Source organism: Chenopodium album, chromosome 8, assembly GCF_948465745.1.
Source record: "Chenopodium album chromosome 8, dcCheAlbu1.1, whole genome shotgun sequence".
In the NCBI taxonomy this organism is placed as follows: Eukaryota; Viridiplantae; Streptophyta; class Magnoliopsida; order Caryophyllales; family Amaranthaceae; genus Chenopodium; species Chenopodium album.
The window spans coordinates 6147109-6157771 of record NC_137841.1 but is presented as its reverse complement, the minus strand read 5'-3'; the positions used below and the strand labels follow the sequence as shown (position 1 = coordinate 6157771).

The 10663-nt window shown below is 28.2% G+C and overlaps 1 pseudogene; it reads right to left on the bottom strand.

The window, feature by feature from the left end:
- Window positions 1-6047: 6047 nt before the first annotated feature.
- On the bottom strand, window positions 6048-8988 carry LOC145555736 (protein FAR1-RELATED SEQUENCE 5-like; annotated as a pseudogene).
- Window positions 8989-10663: the final 1675 nt, after the last annotated feature.

Sequence of the window (10663 nt, the reverse complement as noted above, 5' to 3'; positions counted from 1 at the left end):
TTACATATTCTGAAGTTAATATTTTAACTATTTTTATATATTACTTGTTACATATATTTTTTATTTTACTTATTCTAAATTTAATATTATATTGGTTACTTGTTGTATATGTTACTATTTTAGCAATTATTATTTGGTTACAATATATGTTACTTGTTAAATATATGTTACTTGTTTTATATATGTTACTTGTTTTGTATTATATATGGTACTTGTTTTAGCAATTATAAATTGTTATTTCTACCTGGTTTACTTGTTTTATATGTTACTCGTTGTATTTAAGTTTTTTATTTTAGCAATTATAAATGGTTTGTTATACTTATTGTGTGGAGTTAATTGTTAATATGTTGTTAATATGTTACTTATTATATGGTGTTACTTGTATCATAATTGTCTGGTGTTATTTGTTTTAGTAGTTACTTTTCTTTTTGTTCATGTAAATTTTGTTACATATTATATGGTGTTTCTTGTTTCAGCAGTTTATTTAAGTTACTTATTGTTTATGCTTTAACAGGGAACTGTTAGTGTACTTTAGTGAATTCTATAGTTTGCCTCGAGAAGAATTTTTGACGTTGTTTCAGAAGGAAATGATATCAAGTCGAATCTTGGATTGTTTTTTTATCCTGTTGAATTATGTTAAGGCTAATAAACAAAATAATGAGAATCCAAGATTATTTTTTGGTGGTGAATATATGGTAATAATATATTACTCCTTTTTCTTTTTTTTTTTTCAGAATTTAATTTTTTTTGTATATATGTTATACAATGGCATTGTTTGTTTATACTTACTTTTTTTTTATATTTATATATATAATACAGTGGCCTCTTTTATGCTGTTTATATAATGGAGAAGGTTGTATATCTGAGAAAGAAGTTTTTGGAGCATGGGATATGTGGATGGAATCTGTTAAATGTTGTGAATTATTTGATGCTGTGTTGGTATGTGTTCTCTTTACTTGGTTTTTTTTTTATTGCTTATATTGGGTTAATTTGATAAAAAAAACTTGATACTCTGTTTTTTTTTGTTATAGATTTTCATACCAATCTACTATGGAAAACATTATTCTGCTGTTGTCATAAACTTCATAACTGAAACAGTAGACTATTTGGATAATCGTACTTATTCAATGCAAGTGGAAGTTGAAGACAAAGGCAAATCAAAGAAAGGAAAAACTGCAAAAAAAATGGAAACTTTCAACAAATTTTGATGAATTTCACACAGAGTATTATACACTCACTTGGTACATAGTAAGTATTCATCATTGGATTCTTTATTTATAATAATTTTATAATTGTATGTGTTTATTGTATTTTTTATTCAGTTACTTATTTTTGGGTTTACAGGTTTTTGTGGATACTTGTTTTTGGGGTTACTTGTTTTTGGAGTTACTTGTTAAGAGTTACTTGTTTTGTGGGATTACTTGTTTTTTGAGGTTACTTGTATTTTTGGATTACTTATTTTTGGGATTACTTGTTAGGAGTTACTTGTTTTTGGGGTTACTTGTTAAAATTTACTTATTTGGGGGGTTAGGGTTACTTGTTTTTTGAGGTTACTTGTATTTTTGGATTACTTATTTTTGGGATTACTTGTTAGGAGTTACTTGTTTTTGGAGTTACTTGTTAAAATTTACTTATTTGGGGGGTTAGGGTTACTTGTTTTTTGAGGTTATTTGTATTTTTGGATTACTTGTTTTTGGGATTACTTGTTAGGAGTTACTTGTTTTTGGGATTACTTGTTAAAATTTACTTATTTGGGGGGTTACTTGTTAAAAATTACTTGTTTTTTAGGGTTACTTGTTTTTTGGGGTTACTTGTTTTTGGAGTAACTTGTTCTTGTAGTTACTTGTTTTTTGTGGTTACTTGTTAAGAATTATTTGTTTTTGGGGTTACTTGTTTTTTGGGTTACTTGTTAAGAGTTACTTGTTTTGTGTGGATACTTGTTTTTGGGGTTACTTGTTTTTTGGGTTACTTGTTAAGAGTTACTTGTTTTGTGGAATTACTTGTTTTGTGGGATTACTTGTTATGAGTTACTTGTTTTTGGAATTACTTGTTATGAGTTACTTGTTTTTGGAATTACTTGTTATGAGTTATTTGTTTTTGAAGTTACTTGTTAAGAATTACTTGTTTTGTGTGGTTACTTGTTTTTTGGGGTTTACTTGTTTTTGGAGTTACTTGTTAAGAATTATTTGTCTTTGGGGTTACTTGTTTTTTAACGTTACTTGTATTTTTGGATTACTTGTTTTTGGGATTACTTGTTAGGAGTTACTTGTTTTTGGGGTTACTTGTAAAATTTACTTATTTGGGGGGTTACTTCTTAAGAATTACTTGTTTTGTGTGGTTACTTGTTTTTTGGGGTTACTTGTTTTTGGAGTAACTTGTTTTGTAGGGTTACTTGTTTTTAGAGTTACTTGTTTTTTGTGGTTACTTGTTAAGAATTATTTGTTTTTGGGGTTACTTGTTTTTTGAGGTTACTTGTATTTGGGATTACTTGTTAGGAGTTACTTGTTTTTGTGGTTACTTGTTAAAAGATACTTATTTGGGGGGTTAGTTGTTAAGAATTACTTGTTTTGTGTGGTTACTTGTTTTTGGGGTTACTTGTTTTTGGGGTTACTTGTTTTTGGAGTTACTTGTTTTTTGAGGTTACTTGTTTTGGGGGTTAATTGTTTTTAAAGTTACTTGTTAAAAATTATTTATTTTTGGGATTACTTGTTTTTAGGAATTACTTGTTTTGGGGGTTACTTGTTATGAGTTACTTGTTTTTGGAATTACTTGTTATGAGTTATTTGTTTTCGAAGTTACTTGTTAAGAATTACTTGTTTTGTGTGGTTACTTGTTTTTTGGGGTTTACTTGTTTTTGGAGTTACTTGTTAAGAATTATTTGTTTTTGGGGTTACTTGTTTTTAGAGATTACTTGTTTTGGGAGTTACTTGTTTTTGGAATTACTTGTTTCTGGGGTTACTTGTTTTTTGGGGTTACTTGTTTCTGGGGTTACTTGTTTTGTGTGGTTACTTGTTTTTGGGGTTACTTGTTTTGTGTGGTTACTTGTTTTTTGGAGTTACTTGTTTTTAGAGTTACTTGTTTTTTGGGGTTACTTGTTTTGTGGTATACTTGTTTTTGGGGTTACTTGTTTGTGAAGTTACTTGTTTTATGAGATTACTTGTTTAGGGGTTACTTGTTTTTGGGGTTATTTACTTGTTAAGAGTTACTTGTTTTGTGGAGAGTTTAATTTTTAAAGAGTTACTTGTTTTTGTGGGATTACTTGTTATGGGTTACTTATAATTAGTTACTAGGTTTGGGGGTTACTTTTTATGATTTACTTATTATGAGTTACTTTTTTATGAGTTACTTATTACGAGTTACTTGTTTTGTTGTTATTCATATATCTGACATTTTATTTCAGATAAACAATTAATTGCTGATAAAAATATTAGTATTTTTGATTAAAATATATTTATTACAAACAATGTTAATTTAAAAAACAATATACATTCCATAAAAAAACAAAACAATATACATTAGTACCATATTATGCTTCAATAGGAAGCTTATTTATTATACATAATCTTATAAATAAACTTATACATTAGCACCATTTTGTGCATCTGTAGGAAGCCTTTCAATACCATCAGCATTAAAAACTCTAATATAAATGGAATTATTATCATGATAAATATCAAGTTTGTCACCAGGAACAATGTTGTTAGTAGACATGAAGTTTTCCCATTCACGATCAATTAAAACACCACCACACTCTCCTGTATCTTGTTCTACGTTTATCACTCTAATTTCCCAAAATATGCCTTGTCTACCATTATTACCGCTATAGAATCTAACATGATTTCTGAATTTTAAAAGAAAAGTTCTCCATTCTCCAGGAAGTGGCTGAAATAAAATAAAAAAAAAAGAAATTATTAAATTTTTACTAAAACACACAAAACAAATGTATAAATTTAAAACTTAATGTATAATATATTTACCATACTATTGCGATGAATTGGTCTGACTTTAACAGAACATTTTTCTTTATTTGAATAGAAATCAGCCATTTTTCCTTATTTGCTAAGAATATTGTATTGTAGAGGAATAATATTCAACCTTATATAGAAATAATATAGGCTGTTAGGTTGTTAAATTTAAATCTTTTAATAGAAAACCTTGGTTTAAAAATAGAAAACCTTTATTTTTAAACGGCCTTTATATAGAAAATGCTATGTATGAACAACATTATTAACCTGTAATTTAGTCAGATTACCTGTGAAGAAATTATCACTTTAGTCAGGTTTTTTTTTGACTTTTTGATCATATAATTAATTCATTTTTTAAATTTGTATGACTTTTTGATGAGGGAATAAATTACTTTTTTGTGTTTTATTGAACTTTTCCAAGATTTTTGTTTACTTTTTTAGGGGTTATTAATGTTGTTTGACTGGTTATGGGTTTATTTATTTTTTGTTACTTGTTTTGAGGATTACTTTTTCTGAGTTACTTGTTTAGGGGTTACTTTTTTGGGGTTATTTGTTATAGTTTAATAATTATATGTTACTTGTTTTATTTTGGTGTTACTTGTTCTGTTTACTGATTTTTTTTTTTTTTTTTTTTTTTTTTTTTTTTTTTTTTGCAGAAGTTGTATATATCAAAATATTTGGTTCTAAAAGGACATGATAATGGAGAATCTGTGAAGAATTTTGATATTCGTATGATTCCACTTGACTCTCAAAAGTGTACTGTGGAGACATATGATTGTGGGGTGTTTTGTTTGTACCATTGTGCTTTGTATGAAGGAAAAGCGTTTATATGTAAAAGTTTGACTGAGGTAAACATTTTTTTGTTTAAATTTGGTTGTTATTTTTAAGTTAATTACTTTATGTATAATTTATTTTTAACATATATTATTTTATAGGCATTGGAGAGACGGCGTTTAAGGGCAGAAATATGTGCATCTCTGGTATTGTGTAACTTAAATCTAAGAAGAGATGATGTTTTAGAAAGTTTGAAAGATTTTGGTGATAAGATTGAAGACATATATGTTGAAGTCATACTTAATGAAAAAATTGAAAAGGCTAATAATATGGCTGAGCAAGCAAAGAAAGCTAAAAAAGCCAGTATGTTAAAAAAACAAAAAAAAAAAGTTTAGAGTTGAAGAAAAAAGTTATTGAAGGTAAAAAATTGTCTGAAAAAGAAGTAGATGATGGCATTGGTATAGAAAAGAAAGAAGAAGACTTGCTGGTTGCTGCAACCGTTGCTGCAGAGAAAATGGCAGAAGAGGCCAAGAAAAAAAATGTTTCTGTTTATTCTATGTTGGCTGCTCAAAGGTTTTTGTCCAGAAAGAAGTAAGGAATTTTGTAAAAAAATTTTATTAGATAATTTTAGTGAAGTTTGTACTTACAATTTTAATGTCATGTTATGTTTTGAAGTATTAAAAAATGATGTTACTTGAATTTTTCTTTTTATATATTTTACTGGTTTTATTTATGTTACTTGTTACATATTGTTATCTGTTTTAAAAATTATAAATTATTTATTCTACTTATTGTGTGCAGTTAATTGTTAATATGTTTTACTTATTATGGGTTTTACTTGAAATTTTCTTGAAGGATTACTCTTTAATATAATATTGCTTTCTATATTATTTGTGTTATTTGTATTACTTAGATTACTTGTATGAGTTAAATTACTTGTATGCATTATGTTACTTGTATCAGTTATGAGTAAGGTTACTTGTTTATTATTATTTTTTTTTTTGAAGACTTACTTGTTTAATATTTACTTGTTATTATACTTAACATGAATAATAGGAGAGTTACTTGTATGAGTTATTAGGGAGTTACTTGTATGAGTTATTAGGGAGTTTACTTGTATGAGTTATTAGGGAGTAAGGTTTCTTGTAAGAGTTTTGTTAATAGTTTACTTGTATTTATATAAAAATAGGATGGAATATAGTTACTTGTTATATATATATATTGCATAATATGAGATTTAATAAATAATTCAAAATTTCTATAATATAAAAATTAAATAAAAATATGTAAATCAGTAATTCAAAATATCTAAAATAACTTTGGGTTTTGAACTGGAGTTATTGTTCCAAATTCTCTAGAATTTCCTTTAGCTTGCATAGCCTTTGTTTTTTTTTTGCTTTAGGTTGTTTGCCTTTCTCAAAGTGCCCTTTTATTCTTTTGCTTCTTCCCTTTGTGTTTGCTTTTTCTGGATCCATAACTGCAGGGATTTCTTCTTCATTTTGGTGATCTGGTGAAGCCTGTTGCTGATCAGTTGAAGACTTCTGTGGATTACTTGTAGCTTCCTGTTGAGCAGATTAAGTTTCTTTCTCTTTCTTCTTTTGCAATTACTTTTTGAATTCATCTGCCTTCTCTATTATCATTTTGAACTGTGCTTCAACCAATTCTCGCGTTTCTTTGTGGTCTTGACATTGTAAAAGTAGATTGTAGCTTCTTCTAGCCATTGTGTGACGCCAAGGCATTAATTTGTCTGAATGAGATTCTTTTTCTGCTGCTTCATCATCTTTCTTTTTCCAGACATGTGCTTTTGCCATTTTAGACCATCTTGATGAAATGTATAAGCTAGGAATTCTTGTCACATTATGATGATGTAAAATCTTTATACAATGATAACAAAGCCAACCAATTTCTTCAAAATTTTTGCAAGAACATGCTATTTTATTTTCAGCTTTGTTAAATGTAACATATTGTCTGCTACTTTCATCATACTCAATCTGCACCTGATAAAAGTAAAAATCTCCCACAGTAGCATGATGATATGTTATGCATCCAATTGAGTACATAAATTCTGTTTCAAAATATCTGAAAATAGTTTGAGTGTACACTTCTGAAGCATGTTTAAGTAATCCAATAAAAGGAATACTTGAGGTTGGGTTGGAATTTGAACATTTAAAATCAGCATCAACCTCATTTTTTCTCCACCTCTTCACTGTTTGATTGAAAATTTTGAAGAAATCTGTGAGGCTTGTGTTTTTGTTGGGCTTAAACCCAACTGCATTATTTGCACTTTCACTTCTTTGTGATGATAGTATACCAGCAGAAAAAAAAAGTCTTTACTTAATGCTGTACACCATTTTTCTCTCAAACCATACAACCTTTTGAACCATTTATTGTTTTCAAGTTTGTATTTGACAATCATAGAATCCCAGCATTTCTGTAAATTCAGATTTATAAGTAATGATTTAGAATAAAAGTGAAATTGTTGTTACTTGTTAAAAATATATAATTAATAGTTACTTGTTAAAATTTATGGTTACTTGTTAAAATTTATAAATAATAGTCACTTCTAAACTATTCAAGTAATTATAAAACCATTATAAAAATTTATAAGTGTTACTTATAAAATATACAAGTAACTATACACCTAACATCATACAAATACACATAACATCATACAAGTAACCATAAAACCATTACACGTAATCTCTTAATTATAATGGTTACTTTTATTATGTTACCTATAATAGTTACTTGTATTATATGGTTACCTGTAATGAAGTTACTTGTATTGATGTTACTTCTATTATATAATTTCTAGTTATATTACTTGTATTATATGTGTTGTATTATATGTTTACTTGTTTGAGGTTACTTGTATTTTATAGTTTCAAGTGAATTTACCTGTATTATGTGGTAACTTGTATTGAGGTTACTTGTATTATGTGTTATATGGATATTGTATTAAGATAGCTTACTTGTATTAGGAAGATAGTTATAAATGTTACCTGAAATTCTTCCTCTGTCACACATCCTGAAAGACATTTATTGAATGCATCTTTGAATGAGGTATCTCTTTTCAGTGCTCCAAATCTTGATACAGCATTCTTTATAAGATGCCAAATACATAATCTGTGTCTTGAGTGAGGAAGGACCTACAACATTGTGAATAAATTATACTGTTAAAATTTTGTTGTTTTTTAAAGAGTTGATCTTACTGAAATTATAAGCTAATTCATAAATTACCGATTCAATTGCTTTAGACATTGCCAAGTCTTGATCTGTAAATATTGAAGCAGGTTCACTACCTCCCATTGACTTTTTAAAAGTGTCTAACACCCACTCAAAAGTTTCTATTTTCTCATCAGCAATAAAAGCACATACAAACATTACATTCAGCCAGTGATTATTGAGACCAACAATAGGGGCACAAATAAGGTTGTATTTGTTTGTCCTATATGTGGTATCAAACACAAAAACATCTCCATAAATTTGAAAATCTTCATTCATTTCAGAATCTCTCCAAAAAATAGCAGTGAGTTTATTTTCATTTTCACCACCTCCTAACTTAAATCTGAAAAAGAAATTCAGAAGTTACTTGTTTTGGTAATAGAAGTTACTGCTATAAGTAAAAGAAATTAATAGAATTTAGTTTACTTATTATTATTAAAAGTAGGAGTTACCTGAAGAAGAAATCATCATCTTCAGCTTGCCTTTTGTATAATCTATCTATTACTGTTTATGCATCACCTCCTTGAATTTCTTTCATTTTCTTCCTTGAAATGTAATTGTAATGATCCATTATAGTGTGTCCTACAAGTTCTTCTCCACCAGCTTCACTACTTATTAATCTAAAAGCATCTGCTGGTCTTAACCCACTGTCTGCCATTAAATCAATAGCTTTTGCTTTTTCTTCTGTTATCTTTCTCTCTGATCTATGTAAATTCTGCCAAACACTTCTTGTCAACTCATGGTTATGTGCTATAACATGCTGTTCAACTACAAACGTTCCTTCTTTGTTTTTTTTTTGCTCTAATGAATGCATTGCAACCAGTCCTAGTATTAGGTACTTGATGTGTTCTTTTTTTTTTTCACTTGGTGGAGGGGTGTTCTTTTACCTTTTGGTACACATCTGAATCCTTCTTTAGAACAAACAAAATCTTTTCCTTTAATTTCTCTGTGTTTCCCTTGTGTATACCTTGTTGTTGAATGTCTTATACTAAATCCTACAACCATAGCATGAAGCCTATATTGCTCATATATTTCATCCAAAGTTAAGGCTGTAAAACCTAGTAGACTTCCTGCAAAATCATCCAATTGTAGTTCAGCTTGATTTCCACTTTCTTCTGTCAATGTGCTATGACTTGTTTCTGCAATACTTGTATTCATTTCTGCAAATTATAAAATGAATTTAGGAATATATAGCTTGAAATTGACACAATAAATAGGAGTTATAACATCTAGGGTTGTTTGTAAAATTTTTATTGTATAATATGAGTTTACTTGTTATGGTTCACTAGAGTTACCTGTAATTTTTTTAAAGAAGTGGATTACTTGTTTTCCAATGGTTACTTATGTATAATCTAAGGTTACTTGTTAAAAAACGCTAGGGTTACTTGTTAGTTTTTTAAAGTATAGTTACCTGTTGTTAGTTATTAATGGAGATTACTTGTTATATTTTTTTGAAAGATGAGTTACTTGTTAATTTTTGTTAAGTTTCAGGTGTTACTTGTTAGTTTTATAGGGGTTACTTGTTATTTTTAAGAGTTACTTGTTAATTTTTACCTGTAATGTTTTTAAAGTAATGGATTACTTGTTTTATAATGGTTACTTGTATATAATTAGAGGTTATTTGTTAGAAAGCACTACAATTACTTGTAAGTTTTTTAAAGTAGAGTTACCTGTTGTTATTTATTAATGTAGAGTTACTTGTTAGATTTTTTTGAAAGGGAAGTTACTTGTTGTTAGTTATTAATGACATAAAAATGTTGGGTTACTTTTTTCTCTAGGGTTACTTATAAAGGAAGTTACTTGTTATAGTACATAAGGGTTACTTATAAAGTTTTTAAAGTATAGTTACCTGTTGTTTGTTATTAATGTCATTATATGGGGTTACTTGTTACAGTACACTAGGGTTACTTGTAACCTTTTTCAAGTAATACATTACTTGTTATCCAATGTTCCCATGTAAAAAATCAGCCATTACTTGTAAGTTTTTAAAGTAGAGTTACTTGTTATATTTTTTGGAAAGAAGAGTTACTTATTGATAGTTATTAATGATATAATATGGGGTTACTTGTTATAGTGGATTACGGTTTCTTGTAAGATTCTTCAAGTAAAATTTCTTAATACTTGTAAATTTTACAGAATTCAATAGAGTTACTTATTCATTCATATTTTTTTACTTATTAAATAATAAACACAATGTAGATTTTACCTTGTATGTCATTGTTGACGTCAATTACTTCAATTTGTTTGTATCTGTGTTCATCTTCCAGATCCAATACCTGATTATTAGTTTGAATTTCGAGATTCATCAATGAATCCTCAATTTGCTCCATCTCTATTGATTCCTGCGAATCAGGTAGTTGTTGGAACTCTTCTTCCATTGTTATTCTTCAATTTCTGGAATAATAATGGATCTAGTTTTCGGCTCGATTTTTCTTCGTTTTTATCGATTTTTCTGGAAAAATGAGTTCGCCGCAATAAATGTTTTTTTCTGGGTTTTAGGTTTTAGGGATTTGTGCGCGTCTTTCTTATAGTCATTTATTATGTCTAGCGCGTGTTGTTCAATCCCGTTATGCGCGATTGGACTCCGTTATTTCGCTGACATGGCAGCAGGTCGCACCATGTGGCCTGCTGCACCAAAAAGGCGCCGAAGTTGGAATTGTACTTTTTTTTTTTGCTCACTGCTTTGTTATATTTGTTTC